This window comes from Lolium perenne, chromosome 6 (assembly GCF_019359855.2).
Source record: "Lolium perenne isolate Kyuss_39 chromosome 6, Kyuss_2.0, whole genome shotgun sequence".
NCBI lineage: Eukaryota > Viridiplantae > Streptophyta > Magnoliopsida > Poales > Poaceae > Lolium > Lolium perenne.
The window spans coordinates 55,915,969-55,934,589 of NC_067249.2; positions in this window are offsets into that span (position 1 = coordinate 55,915,969).

Genomic DNA, 18,621 nt, shown 5'->3' on the forward strand with positions numbered 1-18,621 from the left:
TAACCGGTTACATTTGATGAGTACACATGCTTCCCTAGTACTCATCTTGATATAGCTAAACTTGCAAAAATCTTAAATGAAATTAGTAATTAACCTCATATTGTAAGATCAGGTAGATTTCGATCTACTCGGATAACCGAGTTTGGTTTATTTCATATGTATATATAGGAGGATTACATGAGGTATTGGATACGGACTCTAAGTCCTATACAACTTGTGTAACACGTTGTTTAACACCTCCCTTAATCACAACTTACTAAGTTGAGATTATGTCTAAATTCTAAAAAGTTTCTAATTGGGAGTGGCTTTGTAAAGCCATCTGCAACCTGATCTTTGGAAGGAACAAATCTGACTTCTAGTTCCTTCTTCAACACTCGTTCTCGAACAAAGTGAAAATCTATCTCAATATGCTTGGCTCTGGCGTGAAACACTGGATTTGCTGACAAATATGTAGCACCTAGATTGTCACACCACAATACTGGTGTCTGTCGAAGCTTCACACCCAATTCCTTGAGAAGAGATTGTACCCATATCATTTCTGCAGTTGCATTTGCCACTGACTTGTACTCAGCTTCTGTACTTGACCTGGAGACGATGCTTTGTTTCTTCGCACTCCAAGAAATCAGGTTAGGGCCATAGAAAACTGCAAAACCTCCAGTGGATCGGCGGTCATCAACACAACCGGCCCAGTCAGCATCAGAAAAGGCACTAACAAGCGTGGAGGAAGAACTCATGAAGGTAAGCCCAATACGCAGGGTACTTTTAACATATCTCAGAATTCTCTTTGCAGCTGTCCAATGAACAGTGGTAGGTGCATGAAGATACTGACACACTTTATTTACTGCATAAGAAATATCTGGTCTTGTAAGAGTTAAGTACTGCAGAGCACCTACCATACTCCTGTAACTTGTAATGTCTTCAGGACCAAGCAGGCTACCGTCATGTGCAGTTATTTTTTCTGATGAGGATAAGGGTGTAGGACAACCAGTACAATCCTTCATACCCACCCGGGCTAAGATATCCTGAGCATACTTGGCTTGATTCAAGACTATACCATCATCAACTTTGTGCACTCCCATGCCCAAGAAGTAATGAAGATCACCTAGATCCTTCAATGCAAAATCCTTGCTTAAATCTCGAAGAAGAGCATCTGTTGCTTGTTGAGAGGAACTAGCCACAATGATATCATCAACATAGATAAGCATGAAAATAATGACCCCGAGCTTGCGGTATATGAACAAGGAAGTGTCAGACTTAGACGGCTGAAAACCAAGTGATACCAATTTTGAACTCAACCTGGAGTACCAAGCACGTGGAGCTTGTTTCAGCCCATACAGTGCTTTGTCAAGTTTGCAGACATAGTTTGTTTTCCCCCTGTCTTCATAACCAGGTGGCTGTCGCATGTATATTTCCTCTTCCAGAACACCATGAAGAAACGCATTCTTGACATCAAGCTGTCGCAAAGTCCAACCCCTAGATACTGAGATTGCTAGAACAAGTCTGACAGTTGCTATTTTGACAACTGGACTAAAAGTGTCCTCATAATCGATACCATAGCGCTGTTTAAATCCTTTGGCAACCAGTCTTGCCTTGTATCTGTCAATAGAGCCATCAGCCTTACGCTTTATTTTGAATATCCATCGGCTGTCAACCACATTCTTAGCAGTATGAGACGGAACCAAGTGCCATGTATGATTCTTCATCAACGCCGAGTATTCTTCATCCATGGCCGTATGCCATTTGGGATCACTCAAAGCTTGCTGCACAGTGGTCGGCTCATCCATAACCGCGGACATACCCCATCGAACGGTACCGTCACGATATTCTTTGGGTCGTTTGATGCCACGAGACGCACGTGTAACTGGACGACGCGCTGCAGACTGGCACACAGGTAATTCCGGCGCAGACGATCCGTCTGAGGTGGCAGGAGCCGGAGATGAAGCAGCCGGGCTGGTCTCGCCGCTGGTCCCGCCACTGGCCGCAGAGGATCCCGCGGCCTCCTGTGTGGCAGACGACGTGGAGGAAGCGCCCGCGCGTCCAGGCGCAGAAGATCCGGCGCCCGGGCCGACAGACGAGGCGGGAGCGGGAAAACGCACGGAGGCCGAGGGAGAGCATCTCGGCGCGGATTGGCCCGGCGCAGGAGACCGGACCAGGTGCTGCGGTGAGTCGGGCACGTGATCCGACGCAGATTGCGTCAGGAAATCTTCCTCGGGATCGCTGCTGTTGGCATTTTGTGACAGAATTTCAGGGGAGGCTGGTGGGTGATTGGTTGCACCGTTTGGCTCCAAATTTTCAGCATCTGTCCATGGTGAAACCTGCACAACAAGAGGAGCACTAGGGAGACCATCAGTAGTAGGCAAATTAGTCACATGTGGATCATCAGAAGTAGCATCCCCGAAATCAGAATTTAGAAGAGATGGATCAAGGAGCAATATTTCTTGTCGAAGGCGAGCACCAGCATTAGGATGAAGGTTTTGGAAAGGAAAAACAGCCTCATCAAAAACAACATCACGAGAAATATACACACGTCCAGAGGAGACTTCTAGGCACTTAACACCCTTATGTTTGGGACTATATCCCAAGAAGACACATTGAGTGGAACGGAACGCAAGTTTGCGCTTATTGTAAGGACGCAGATTTGGCCAACATGCACAGCCAAACGCATGTAAAGATTTATAGTCAGGTTTAGTGCCTAGAAGACGATGAACAGGTGTTTCATTATTGATAGTTTTACTGGGAAGCATGTTAATGAGATATGTAGCAGTTAAGAAAGCCTCATCCCAGAATTTGAGAGGCATATGAGCAGTAGCAAGAAGAGCAAGCCCTACTTCAACAATGTGTCTATGTTTTCTTTCCGCAGAGCCATTTTGCTGGTGTGCATGAGGGCAAGAGACATGATGAGAGATCCCTTGGGACTGAAAAAGAGAGTTTAATTTTTCATATTCACCCCCCCAGTCAGACTGAACTGTTAGGATTTTTCGGTCAAGTTTCCTTTCAACTAGTTTCTGAAAGTTGACAAAAGCAGCAAGGGCATCAGATTTGCGTTTGAGTAAATAGATCCAAGTGAACTTGCTGTAATCATCAATAAAACTAATATAATATTCATGACGACCAACAGAGGTGGGAGCAGGGCCCCATACATCAGAGAAAACTAATTGTAGGGGTGCAGAAGACACACTAGTGGACACTGGATAAGGTAACTGATGACTCTTTGCTTTCTGACATGAGTCACAAATCGACTCAATGTGAGAATCCCTGACAAAAGGGAGCTTATTCTTTCTAATAATGAACCTAACAGTAGTAAAGGAGGGATGACCTAGGCGACTATGCCACTTATTATTGGACGGCTTGGAGGCAAGGAACACATGCTTGGATGATGACGGTGACAGTAGTGAAGATATGAATGGGTAAAGGCCTCCAACACACCTCCCTTTATGAAGAATTTCCCTTGTAACCTGATCCTTAATCAAGAAAAAGAAGGGGTGAAACTCTATGAAGACCTTATTATCATATGTAAAACGATGAACAGAGAGGAGATTTTTGGAGGCATTAGGAACATGAAGGATATCACAAAGACGAAAACTCTGATTGGGAGTGCGTACTATTGAATGACCAACATGTGAAATTTGCATACCTTTCCCACTGGCGGTGTTGACCCTGTCGTGTCCCTTGTATTGATCGCTGATACGTCCCCGACGTATCGATAATTTCTTATGTTCCATGCCACATTATTGATGTTATCTACATGTTTTATGCACACTTTATGTCATATTCGTGCATTTTCTGGAACTAACCTATTAACAAGATGCCGAAGTGCCAGTCCCTGTTTTCTGCTGTTTTTGGTTTCAGAAATCCTAGTAACGAAATATTCTCGGAATCGGACGAAATCAACGCCAAAGATCTTAGAATCCCCGGAAGCATCCAGAACACACGAGAGGGACCAGAGGGGGGGCACAGGCCCACCAAACCACATGGTGGCGCGGCCTAGGGGGGGGGCCGCGCCCCCCTATGGTTTGGCCAGCCCTTCGACCCTCCTGCGCCGCCTCTTCGCCTATATAAAGCCCCTGGATCGAAAACCCTGATGCGTTGGACGAAAACCACAGAAACCTTCCAGAGCCGCCGCCATCGCGAGGCCAAGATCTGGGGGACAGGAGTCTCTGTTCCGGCATGCCGCCGGAGCGGGGAAGTGCCCCCGGAAGGCTTCTCCATCGACACCGCTGCCATCTCCACCGCCATCTTCATCACCGCTGCTGCTCCCATGAGGAGGGAGTAGTTCTCCATCGAGGCTCGGGGCTGTACCGGTAGCTATGTGGTTCATCTCTCTCCTATGTACCTCAATACAATAATCTCATGAGCTGCTTTACATGATTGAGATTCATATGAGTTTGTATCACAATTTATCTATGTGCTACTCTAGCAAAGTTATTAAAGTAGTTCTATTCCTCCTGCACGTGTGTAAAGGTGACAGTGTGTGCACCGTGTTAGTACTTGGTTTATGCTATGATCATGATCTCTTGTAGATTGCGAAGTTAACTATTGCTATGATAATATTGATGTGATCTATGCCTCCTACATATGCATGAAGGTGACAGTGTGCATGCTATGTTAGTACTTGGTTTAGTCTTTTGATCTATCTTACACTATAAGGTTACTTAAATATGAACAAATTGTGGATCTTGTTAACTCCGGCATTGAGGGTTCGTGTAATCCTACGCAATGCGTTCATCATCCAACAAAAGTGTAGAGTATACATTTATCTATTCTGTTATGTGATCAATGTTGAGAGTGTCCACTAGTGAAAGTGTAATCCCTAGGCCTTGTTCCTAAATACTGCTCCGTTACTACTGCTTGTTTACTGTTTCACTGTGTTACTACTGCTGCAATACTACCACCATCAACTACACGCCAGCAAGCTATTTTCTGGCACCGTTGCTACTGCTCATACTTATTTATACCACCGGTATTTCACTATCTCTTCGCCGAACTAGTGCACCTATTAGGTGTGTTGGGGACACAAGAGACTTCTTGCTTTGTGGTTGCAGGGTTGCATGAGAGGGATATCTTTGACCTCTTCCTCCCTGAGTTCGATAAACCTTGGGTGATCCACTTAAGGAAAAACTTGCTGCTGTTCTACAAACCTCTGCTCTTGGAGGCCCAACACTGTCTACAGGAAAGGAGGGGGAACGTAGACATCAAGCTTATTTTCTAGCGCCGTTGCCGGGGACCAGAAAGCTACACCACAGGGATTTCCTCCCTCGTCAACCCCGCGCCAGTCCTGGACAGCATCAAGTATTTTCTGGCGCCGTTGCCGGGGAGGAAAGGTAAAAGGTACTCACACTCCGGACCTCGGCTACCAAGCTATTTTCCGGCGTTGTAAGTACTCAAAGCTATTTCCTTTAGATCCTACAATTGCATCTTTTTGTTTCTTGTTTACACTAGTTTGGCATAATGTACAACAATGAGCTTTTTACTCTATTTCCTGATTTAAGACATGGATGGTTTGATCCGAAAATTAAAAAACCCATGGAACATATTAATATGAACACTTTGAACACCATTGTTGCTAATGATATAGAAAATTCTAAGCTTGGGGAAGCTGGTTTTGATGAGCATGATCTTTTTAGTCCCCCAAGCATTGAGGAGAAAATTTACTTTGATGATACTTTGCCTCCTATTTATGATGATTATAATGATAGTAGTCTTTTGGTACCGCCTGTTATGGACGATAAATTTGATTATGATTACAATATGCCTCCTATATTTGATGATGAGAATAATAATGATAGCTACTTTGTTAAATTTGCTCCCACTATTACTAGTAAAATTGATTATGCTTATGTGGAGAGTAATTATTTTATGCATGAGACTCATGATAAGAATGCTTTATGTGATAGTTATATTATTGAGTTTGCTCATGATGCTACTGAAAGTTATTATGAGAGAGGAAAATATGGTTGTAGAAATTTTCATGTTACTAAAACACCTCTCTATGTGCTGAAATTTTTGAAGCTACACTTGTTTTATCTTCCTATGCTTGTCACTTTGCTATTCATGAACTTGTTTATTTACAAGATTCCTATGCATAGGAAGCATGTTAGACTTAAATGTGTTTTGGATTTGCCTCTTGATGCTCTCTTTTGCTTCAAATACTATTTCTTGCGAGTGCATCATTAAAACTGCTGAGCCCATCTTAATGGCTAAAAAGAAAGAACTTCTTGGGAGATAACCCATGTGTTATTTTGCTACAGTATTTTGTTTTTATTTTGTGTCTTGGAAGTTGTTTACTACTGTAGCAACCTCTCCTTATCTTAGTTTTGTGTTTTGTTGTGCCAAGTTAAGCCGTTGATAGAAAAGTAAGTACTAGATTTGGATTACTGCGCAGTTCCAGATTTCTTTGCTGTCACGAATCTGGGTCTACCTCCCTGTAGGTAGCTCAGAAAATTAAGCCAATTTACGTGCATGATCCTCAGATATGTAAGCAACTTTCATTCAATTTGAGCATTTTCATTTGAGCAAGTCTGGTGCCATTTTAAAATTCGTCAATACGAACTGTTCTGTTTTGACAGATTCTGCCTTTTATTTCGCATTGCCTCTTTTGCTATGTTGGATGAATTTCTTTGATCCACTAATGTCCAGTAGCATTATGCAATGTCCAGAAGTGTTAAGAATGATTGTGTCACCTCTGAATATGTTAATTTTTATTGTGCACTAACCCTCTAATGAGTTGTTTCGAGTTTGGTGTGGAGGAAGTTTTCAAGGATCAAGAGAGGAGTATGATGCAACATGATCAAGGAGAGTGAAAGCTCTAAGCTTGGGGATGCCCCGGTGGTTCACCCCTGCATATATTAAGAAGACACAAGCGTCTAAGCTTGGGGATGCCCAAGGCATCCCCTTCTTCATCGACAACATTATCAGGTTCCTCCCCTGAAACTATATTTTTATTCCATCACATCTTATGTGCTTTTTCTTGGAGCGTCGGTTTGTTTTTGTTTTTTGTTTTATTTGAATAAAATGGATCCTAGCATTCACTTTATGGGAGAGAGACACGCTCCGCTGTAGCATATGGACAAGTATGTCCTTGGTTTCTACTCATAGTATTCATGGCGAAGTTTCTCCTTCGTTAAATTGTTATATGGTTGGAATTGGAAAATAATACATGTAGTAATTGCTATTAATGTCTTGGGTAATGTGATACTTGGCAATTGTTGTGCTCATGATTAAGCTCTTGCATCATATGCTTTGCACCCATTAATGAAGAAATACATAGAGCATGCTAAAATTTGGTTTGCATATTTGGTTTCTCTAAGGTCTAGATAATTTCTAGTATTGAGTTTGAACAACAAGGAAGACGGTGTAGAGTCTTATAATGTTTTCAATATGTCTTTTATGTGAGTTTTGCTGCACCGGTTCATCCTTGTGTTTGTTTCAAATAAGCCTTGCTAGCCTAAACCTTGTATCGAGAGGGAATACTTCTCATGCATCCAAAATACTTGAGCCAACCACTATGCCATTTGTGTCCACCATACCTACCTACTACATGGTATTTTCCGCCATTCCAAAGTAAATTGCTTGAGTGCTACCTTTAAAATTCCATCATTCACCTTTTGCAATATATAGCTCATGGGACAAATAGCTTAAAAACTATTGTGGTATTGAATATGTAATTATGCACTTTATCTCTTATTAAGTTGCTTGTTGTGCGATAACCATGTTCACTGGGGACGCCATCAACTATTCATTGTTGAATTTCATGTGAGTTGCTATGCATGTCCGTCTTGTCCGAAGTAAGAGAGATCTACCACCTTATGGTTAAGCATGCATATGTTAGAGAAGAACATTGGGCCGCTAACTAAAGCCATGATCCATGGTGGAAGTTTCAGTTTTGGACATATATCCTCAATCTCAAATGAGAAAATTATTAATTGTTGTTACATGCTTATGCATAAAAGAGGAGTCCATTATCTGTTGTCTATGTTGTCCCGGTATGGATGTCTAAGTTGAAGAATAATCAATAGCGAGAAATCCAATGCGAGCTTTCTCCTTAGACCTTTGTACAGGCGGCATAGAGGTACCCCTTTGTGACACTTGGTTAAAACAGTGCATTGTGATGATCCGGTAGTCCAAGCTAATTAGGACAAGGTGCGGGCACTATTAGTACACTATGCATGAGGCTTGCAACTTATAAGATATAATTTACATGATGCATATGCTTTATTACTACCGTTGACAAAATTGTTTCATGTTTTCAAAATCAAAGCTCTAGCACAAATATAGCAATCGATGCTTTTCCTCTATGGAGGACCATTCTTTTACTTTCAATGTTGAGTCAGTTCACCTATTTCTCTCCACCTCAAGAAGCAAACACTTGTGTGAACTGTGCATTGATTCCTACATACTTGCTTATTGCACTTATTATATTACTCTATGTTGACAATATCCATGAGATATACATGTTACAAGTTGAAAGCAACCGCTGAAACTTAATCTTCTTTTGTGTTGCTTCAATACCTTTACTTTAAATTATTGCTTTATGAGTTAACTCTTATGCAAGACTTATTGATGCTTGTCTTGAAGTGCTATTCATGAAAAGTCTTTGCTTTATGATTCACTTGTTTACTCATGTCATATACATTGTTTTGATCGCTGCATTCACTACATATGCTTTACAAATAGTATGATCAAGGTTATGATGGCATGTCACTCCAGAAATTATCTGTGTTATCGTTTTACCTGCTCGGGACGAGCAGAACTAAGCTTGGGGATGCTGATACGTCCCCGACGTATCGATAATTTCTTATGTTCCATGCCACATTATTGATGTTATCTACATGTTTTATGCACACTTTATGTCATATTCGTGCATTTTCTGGAACTAACCTATTAACAAGATGCCGAAGTGCCAGTCCCTGTTTTCTGCTGTTTTTGGTTTCAGAAATCCTAGTAACGAAATATTCTCGGAATCGGACGAAATCAACGCCAAAGATCTTAGAATCCCCAGAAGCATCCAGAACACACGAGAGGGACCAGAGGGGGGGCACAGGCCCACCAAACCACATGGTGGCGCGGCCTAGGGGGGGCCCGCGCCCCCCTATGGTTTGGCCAGCCCTTCGACCCTCCTGCGCCGCCTCTTCGCCTATATAAAGCCCCTGGATCGAAAACCCTGATGCGTTGGACGAAAACCACAGAAACCTTCCAGAGCCGCCGCCATCGCGAGGCCAAGATCTGGGGGATAGGAGTCTCTGTTCCGGCACGCCGCCGGAGCGGGGAAGTGCCCCCGGAAGGCTTCTCCATCGACACCGCTGCCATCTCCACCGCCATCTTCATCACCGCTGCTGCTCCCATGAGGAGGGAGTAGTTCTCCATCGAGGCTCGGGGCTGTACCGGTAGCTATGTGGTTCATCTCTCTCCTATGTACCTTAATACAATAATCTCATGAGCTGCTTTACATGATTGAGATTCATATGAGTTTGTATCACAATTTATCTATGTGCTACTCTAGCAAAGTTATTAAAGTAGTTCTATTCCTCCTGCACGTGTGTAAAGGTGACAGTGTGTGCACCGTGTTAGTACTTGGTTTATGCTATGATCATGATCTCTTGTAGATTGCGAAGTTAACTATTGCTATGATAATATTGATGTGATCTATGCCTCCTACATATGCATGAAGGTGACAGTGTGCATGCTATGTTAGTACTTGGTTTAGTCTTTTGATCTATCTTACACTATAAGGTTACTTAAATATGAACAAATTGTGGAGCTTGTTAACTACGGCATTGAGGGTTCGTGTAATCCTACGCAATGCGTTCATCATCCAACAAAAGTGTAGAGTATGCATTTATCTATTCTGTTATGTGATCAATGTTGAGAGTGTCCACTAGTGAAAGTGTAATCCCTAGGCCTTGTTCCTAAATACTGCTGCGTTACTACTGCTTGTTTACTGTTTCACTGTGTTACTACTGCTGCAATACTACCACCATCAACTACACGCCAGCAAGCTATTTTCTGGCACCGTTGCTACTGCTCATACTTATTTATACCACCGGTATTTCACTATCTCTTCGCCGAACTAGTGCACCTATTAGGTGTGTTGGGGACACAAGAGACTTCTTGCTTTGTGGTTGCAGGGTTGCATGAGAGGGATATCTTTGACCTCTTCCTCCCTGAGTTCGATAAACCTTGGGTGATCCACTTAAGGGAAAACTTGCTGCTGTTCTACAAACCTCTGCTATTGGAGGCCCAACACTGTCTACAGGAAAGGAGGGGGAACGTAGACATCAAGCTTATTTTCTGGCGCCGTTGCCGGGGACCAGAAAGCTACACCACAGGGATTTCCTCCCTCGTCAACCCCGCGCCAGTCCTGGACAGCATCAATCACGAACCGTCAGATTGTTCAGCTCACTTGTGATATGGTTGGTGGCACCAGTATCGGAGTACCAATTTGTGTCGACTCCATAGGAGGCAATATGTGCTTCCTTATCATCATCGGAGCCATCATCTTCATCTTGCCAACGATACCAGCAGTCCTTGGCCTTGTGTCCCTCGCGGTTGCAGATCTGGCAAGTGACATCCACCCACGGAGTCGTGCGACGGCGCCCACGGCCACGACCCCGGCCACCACCAGGCGGTGCGCGACCACCACCACGGCCATAGGAGGGAGAACGATCATCACGACGATCAGAGCGCCGAGCGTCACGGTGGTCACCACGGTCACCACGGTCACCACGATCACCGTGATCTTGGCCTTGATTTGAGCGGCGGCGACGTTGGCGCTGGGCGGCATTGGCAGAAGTCTCGAAGTCTGCATCAGAGGACCCGCGTAGCATCTCTTGGCGCTGGTCATAAGCATCGATCTGAGAGTAGAGGTGAGCCAGCGAGATCGGCGTAGTGAGAACACCAAGGGCGGCCACCAAGGAGTTGTAAGAGCCACCAAGGCCCGCAAGGACGAAGGAAACGTGTTCCCTGGTCGAGACGGGGCAACCGGCCATAGCCAGTTCATCGACGAAGCCCTGCATCTTGGTCAGGTATGTCGAGGTGGGCATGTTGAGTTTCTTTGTGTTTGCCAGGGAAGTCCGAAGATTCGTGATCTTGGCTTCACTCTGCGAGGCGAACATCTCTTCAAGAGCTTTCCAGACGCCGGCGGCATGCTCAATCCGGTGCACGTGGGGAAGAACCTCGTGGGAGAGCGACTGGAGGAGGTAGCTGAGGACGATCTGATCCTGGGCGATCCAGGTGTCGTACGCAGGGTTTGGCTCCAGCTTGGGAGCCTTGTCGGCGGAATCCTTGTCCGCCGTGACCTCGATCTCTTCCGGGGGGGCGGCAGCAGTACCCGTAAGATAGCCGAGAAGGCGGGCGCCGCGGATAGCCGGAAGGACCTGAGCGCGCCACCCCGGGAAATTGGCGCGGGTGAGTTTGTCAGAGGGCGGGTTCCCGAGGGTGGTCGGCGCCGTGCTTGAGGAAGACGCCATGGCCGCGACCGAAGACGACGGCGACGAGACGGCGTCGAGGGAAGCTAGGGTTTGGCGATCAGCGTGTCGGCAGAAGAGGCCGGCCTGATACCATGTAAGATCAGGTAGATTTCGATCTACTCGGATAACCGAGTTTGGTTTATTTCATATGTATATATAGGAGGATTACATGAGGTATTGGATACGGACTCTAAATCCTATACAACTTGTGTAACACGTTGTTTAACACATATGACAGGAAATTAGTGTAACCATAAGTTTTTTTTTTCAAAAGGGGGGGTGGGGGCAGACTCTGGTCTCTGCATCAATTGATACACATGTGCATAGAAGATAGTGGTTTCTTCCATAATTTGAAGTAGCTGGCGTGCTTGAAATCATTTTTGGTGCTCCTAATGTCTTAGAACTTATAGAAACATAGTGCTTGTGAATGCTTAATTTGCGTTTTCTCCCTTTTTTCACGGATTCTTTTGCAAATGGCATATGTATGTATGGAACCTTTAATTATGTACATCTAAAATAATTAAAGAAGGTAGTCGGGAATATGTAAGGCAAGAAGAAAAATTATGGATTTAGAGGAGGGCTATCCGTCGATGAGCTAACATGTGAATAACTTTGCAAGTAAATATAACCATACTAAAACATGTGGTTGGATGGTTAGGAGGGCAGTGGTACCCCCAGCACACCAGGGTTCAAACCCCAGGTTTGACACTTAACCTCAGGTTTGACACTTTGGTGTCTCAGAAAAGACGGAATATTTTTCAGTGAGAGGCGACGTTCCTGTCGACTGCGAGGCGTCTGTTGTGATTTCATCAATCTCAAGATCGTTTCTTTGATGCGGTCTCTCAAAGGAGCTCATAGAGGTAGCGTGTATGTACGTTCATATGGGTGAGTGTGCTTATGTGTGAGCATCTACGTTTGTACTGTATTTCGCAAAAAAGAAAATTTATGGACTATGGCTAACAAGGGAGTACATAACCTTCCTACTATGTCTTCTTCTCTAGCCCCACTTTTTTGTCGGCAGTATATGCGAGCATGAAGATATTCGATCTTCAATGCAATATAAGCAAAATGAAGGACCAATTATTGATAAAAATATTTCTTTTAACTTTTTAAATGTACTTGCCTTTACTGATTTAAATGCACATCCTGAATGTGAATTGAACAACATATGGTTATGAGATGGTGAATAAGGGCACTGATTATTTTTTCCTTCAATTCTTGATTGAAATGGTACAATCAATCGCCGCACTAGCAAACGAAATAAGACCTTTGATATAAGGTTAAGTAGAGCATACAATATCTTTACATTAAAAACATGTCGTAATGTCTTAAATATCTGAGTTTCACTAACACAATTACCCAAACAAAATTAATTGTTTGGTATCTTAAAGTCCATTGAAAGCACAAGCGTTCAAATGTGTATGTATACTTGAATTAATTGACTAAACATGAGTGACCCAGTGTTTGTAGGGAACTTTACTGGTCGTGAGTGTTCACTCGGGTTCTTTTACAACATTACTCCTAACTTAAAACCAGCCATCCATTTTCTCTAGTCCAATAGATTAGATTATATGGTACTCCAACTTAAGCATCCGGGGGTACAACCACCTGAGGATCACCAGAGATTAGGGAGTACCTTGATTCCATGGGCGGGCACAGCCAATTTGCAATGGGTATTCAAAATTTTTTTAAAAAAAATCTAAACCTGAAGGGTAAAAAAATCGTGCAATACTTAAAAATCCAATTCTAAACCTGAATTTGTAATGGGTACATGCATATAGATTGACAAGTGTTGTTCAATATAAATTGAAAGGTTCACGATTTTTTTATAACAACATCATCCCAAAATAGTAGAGAAATTACATAAAAAATTATTCGATACTAAACAGAAAGAATTGCTGGACATTCATTCAATCAATAACTAATCTAAATTGGCAGAGTAGTTAATGATTAATAGTTCAGAAACCGGAAAAAATCAGTTTGGATTGAGAACCCTAACCTATAGGCTAGAGCGTGTAGTGAGAAATTTCAGATAACTTCACGCCAGAATCCCCCGCTCCGGCCTCCAGGTTCCTGCTAGCTGCTGCTCCCTGATCGAGTCATGCATCCTATTTCCGCCTCCGCCAGTTTGAATCTCCGCCTCTCCACTCGTGATTACGTGTCACGAATTCATGATCCCCTATCGCTGGACACGAACTCACGTGAACAAATCTGGTGCCACACGAATTCACGATCGAAGCCGAAGTGTCACGAACTCAGTGTGAGCAAATCTGGTGCCATTTGGGCCTTGGCCTGGATTGTTTGGTTGGTGTAGTGGCTACGGGCCAGACACGTTCCTGGTTATGTTGCTTAGGTGGGCTGAATACCTACAAATACTGAGTACTGGCGCTACATAACTGCATGTGGCATGTATATGAAAAAAATTGACAAAAATAATGGGTATTCAGCTGAATACCCATGAATCTACTTGTGCCCGCCAGTGCTTGATTCCAATGACGGAAAAGTAATCATAGATTATTAATTCATGATCAAAATCGTCAAAAATAACGATCAAAATTTAAACATGATCGAACGCTACGCTACTCCTTCAATGGGATTCCAGTTGGATGGATCCACTCTATCCTGGTGACTCCATTGTACCTGCGAGAGGATACCTTTTTTTGTTTCCACTGAAATTAAGGCTCAACAACTAATGAGATTTGATTTCCAAACCGACGTTGTATAGATGTGTATAGGATTGGATGGTCCATATCTACCGATTCTGTTGATTGAATGCGACCATGAAGGACTGGGAATTGTACACTAGATTGATGTTTTCCCTTCCAGATTTGATTTGTTCGCCTAAACGCTTGTTCATGGCGGAGGAGGTAGAAATCGTCAGACTATTAGATTAGATTAGGCAGAAGGGCCCTTCTAAACACGAGTAAAGTCCATAGTACTCTTAGGATGTGTTCGGTTCCAGAACGAGGAGGAATGGAATGGAATGGTTCCGTTCCGAGGTCATGGGACGGTTCCGACCCGGTGTTCGGTTTAGAAAAAACGAGGAATGGAATGGTTCCATATTTTGTTCGGTTGGAGGAATTGGGAACGGAACGGAATAGCCACAATCGTGCTTAAAATGCTAATAATTGTAATTAACGGGCTGTTTTGGCTCAAAATATCTGCACATTTTTTTTCCAAAATCAAATTACAGAGGTCACATCTAAATTAGTTAGGCAAAATCCCCGCCCCGGCGCCTGTAGCTTCCCACCCCGCCCCGCCGCCTGTAGCTTCCCAGCGCTGCCGCGCCTGCTGCCCACCCCGCCCCGACGCCTGCAGCTTCCCAGCGCCGCCACCTGCAGCTTCCCACCCCGCCCCGCCGCCTGTAGCTTCCCAGCGCCGCCGCGCCTGCTGCCCACCCGCCCCGGCGCCTACATTCCCCAAAATTGGGGCCAAATCAGAGCCAGCCGCCGGAGGGCCCGTGGATGGAGGCGAGGAGCCAACCGGAGGTCCTGCACGCCGCCGCTGGTGCCCGGGGCCACGCTGCAGGACTCGTCGAGGCTGAGCAGGTGCAACACGGCGCGCGCGCATCCCAGACGGCGATGCAGCCGTGGCGGTCGCCGGCGGCGAGGCGGAGCGGGCGGTGGTCGTCGGCGTCCTCGTGGCCTGTGTGCCTCGCGCCGCCCTGCCTGGCCTCGGGGCCGCAGTGTGAGATGGTTAGCGATTATTTGACGCAGTCGTTAGCGAGCCGTTCCTCGCGGTCCGCCCAATTTGGTGGAACGAGGCAATTCCGCATCTAGCACGAATATTCGCTTCGGGGGAACCAGTTGGTTCCGTTCCATGACCCCAACCGAACACTAGAATCGCCTCCAGGTGCAGAACGGTTTCATCCCATTCCTCTGTATTCCAAAACCGAACACACCCTTAGAAACGAGTGTTCAGATCTGTTCGGTACCCTTTTTTATGAACGGGTGTTCGGCACCCTAAGCTAATCTTACGAATGCACGGGTACTGCAAAAAACCCTTGTTCACTATGCATAAGATCCCGAACTGCATTTAATAAATTTGATTTTCATCTACCAGCAAGGAAATAGTATCTGCTTATTTACTAGCACTATATAGTTGTTCATGATGGTGTACATATATGGATCGCTGTACTAGTGGTTTCTACTTGGAGTGCCCACCTTTAGGTAGTGTTAGGCCTCATGAACATATCACAAATTCACAATGTGGTATGCTATCTTTGAACAACTATTATATATTTTTGTTCCTTCCAATGTGGGTATGGGAGACTCCAGGATGATAATCTCTATATGTTGTCCTGAAAACAGAAGCTGTAGGGTTGAAGACAGCAGTCCCACTTGACATTTCAGCCCTATGCATGAGCTCACAGACTGCTACGACACACTACAGCTGTTTTCTTAATCGAGATTGGGGTTCAACAATGATTTGCATATAGAGCAGCCCCGCAAGGAGTTTTGTCTACGTGTGGCTATTAGTACTTGGATGTTTTCAGTTTCCTTGTATAAGGTGCGAGTACATTTTAGCTCCATAAAGGTATGGGCGTTATGCCGATCAGGACAAGATGCCCTCAGCGGGAAGAACGGCGCGCACGCTTCCATCGTCCGATCCAGGAGTTCCAGATCTGGGGTTTCCCCTGTAGCAGCCTAGATGACAAGAAGCGCAAGCTGCACTGCGTTCCTGAAGACTTCAACCTGGGTGGCTGGGGTGTACATCCACTTTCCTAACCAAGAGCTAGGATCACTTCTTAAAGGAACGATGCCTTTAACAAGGTAGCGATGAACATGTGCAGCCATCGGCTGCCGTGACCAAAGTAGGGACTGGTTTTCAACGACAGTCGTGCATCCCCAACCCACCGTAAACCGGCCGAGCCCCTCCGGTAAAGGAAAAGACCACCACCACCATAACTGAATCAGATCTCGGCTGTCCTCAATGATGCATAAGTAGCCTAGGGAGAGTTCGTTCGTCACCGACGAAGAAATAGTGGGAGAGCTAGGCAGCAGGTTCACCGCCCGCCCAGACTCAAACAGACCAGATCAGGGCCGATGTCCGCGCCAAGTCTCTACCGCCGCCAACCGATACAGACTCGCCCCGGTCACCGCCACTTGGAGAGGAGGATCAGTCGCCGCCGCACCTCCCACATATCGGCACTAGAGGAAAACCGCCGCCACTGCGCCACATGGGCTTTGCCCGGTGATGCCCCGGGCGGCAGTGGGAGGGGAGTTGTGCAAGGGGGTCGAGGGGATGGAGGCCGGGCGCCTCCGCGTGGCGTCGACAAACATAGCAAACCCTAGAGGCATACTCATAATACTTGAAAAATGTCTATATTTATACTTCACAAGATGTCAATATGTTGAATTGCTTGTGTGTTTCCACCGAGGAAGCTTGCACATCTTGGAGTTCTTAATGTGAACTTGTTTCACCAAATTATCATTCTTAACCTCTAGAGTTGTAGTTCTGAATTTTGCTGTGCAAGATTTTCACCCTAGTTCGCTTGTTGATTGGTATTTCTCGAACAATGTATTTCCCGATTATGTATGTTCTAGTGAGTGAACATATATAGTGCACAAATGTAACTCTAGATTGTCTTCGAAGTAACTCATGATTATATCCTTTGTAATTAATGAGGGATCTCGCCATTACACTAATTAACTGAAGAGGTGCTCTAGTCCTAGTCCAGGGACAAGACTGTGAGTTCTAATAGTACATGCTACATGGCAAAAATATCCGCAAAATCCATACTCCCTTCGGTTTTGTATATATATAATGTCACTATCTTAAATTTATCAAAGCAAAAAAAAAAATTGAACTAATTATTGACTGCCACAACCTACTTTAACTGTACTCTTGGATGGGGAGGCTAACATGCAGCTAGTCTTTACACGCTGAAGAGAACATACTCCCCTTCATACCGGTTTAGAGCAATTCCAATAGTATAGCCGGTTGTTGGCTATAAGCAAGATGTCATGTCATCTATAGTTAATATGTAGCCAATAAGTACAATAGTTGGATATAAGAATGTACTACTTTTTCAATGAATGACCCACCTTTCATTCACACATCTTGCCTAAGAGCACGTGCTAGAGCTAGCTCTTACATAAGAGCTCACTTACATTCTCTCTCCTCTTCTCTCTCCTCCAACTAGACACAAATATATTATTTTAATCTTTATAGCCAGCTGACTAGGCCTTATTGTACTTGCTCTTATTAGGTTTGTGGTGGGATGCACTGTGACCAAGGTGGCCATCGACTGCGACAGGATAATCTCCATCGACACGATTTTGTCCATTGATTTTCTCTCGTTTCCAGCGCTAGTTAAAGAATAAGCGAAGAATCCGTAGAGGCCCCACGGTCAGCTAACCCATTCAGTATGCATGTAACTCAATCGCCCTTGATTTTCTCTAATTCACACCACATACAGAACAGTTTTCACACAGAAAAGATGGAAACCTAGCTGTTTTTAAGGAGAGGACGGGCCACGGTTGTTATTAAATACCGCTAATTAATGATCAACTGAGCCCAAATATTGGTATATTTCCAAATTCAGCATAAGCCCAATAAAGCGGTATAGAGGGAGTGTACATTAGGTGTAGTCATTTAACTCTAGTTAGGCTGGTCATAGTGTTAAATGTGTTAAATGACTACAGCCTAATCCTCAAATTAATGCATATCCTCAAATTTCTATTTTTCATGTGAACATCTGATACATGCATCAGATGTTCACATGAAAAATAGAAATGAAATGACACACAAGACATAACATTTCCAGACAATCAAATTTTCTAGGTCTCCACCAAACAAGAACAATGCTCCAGAAGAAGTAAACAAATGCAAGTTAACAACTGGTATTTCTTACATACAAGCGTAAGCCATAATAGAATAGAGAAAATACTTGTAGTACTCTAAATGAATGAAATTACATATTTGTTCTAAAGGTTACAAAACTATGGCATCGAATGGACATGTGTGTGACCTTTGTGCCAGCGTCGAGCACTGGCGGACCTATGTGAGGGCAAACCCGGGCCATGGCCAGCCCAGCCCAAAAGTGGGAAAAAAAATTATGCCTATGCCTCCATGTGTGAAGCCCATTAACCCAGCCCAGTCTACTCCATGTCTCCATGTTCGCTGCCTCGCTGGTTTCCTGTTGGTCGTACAG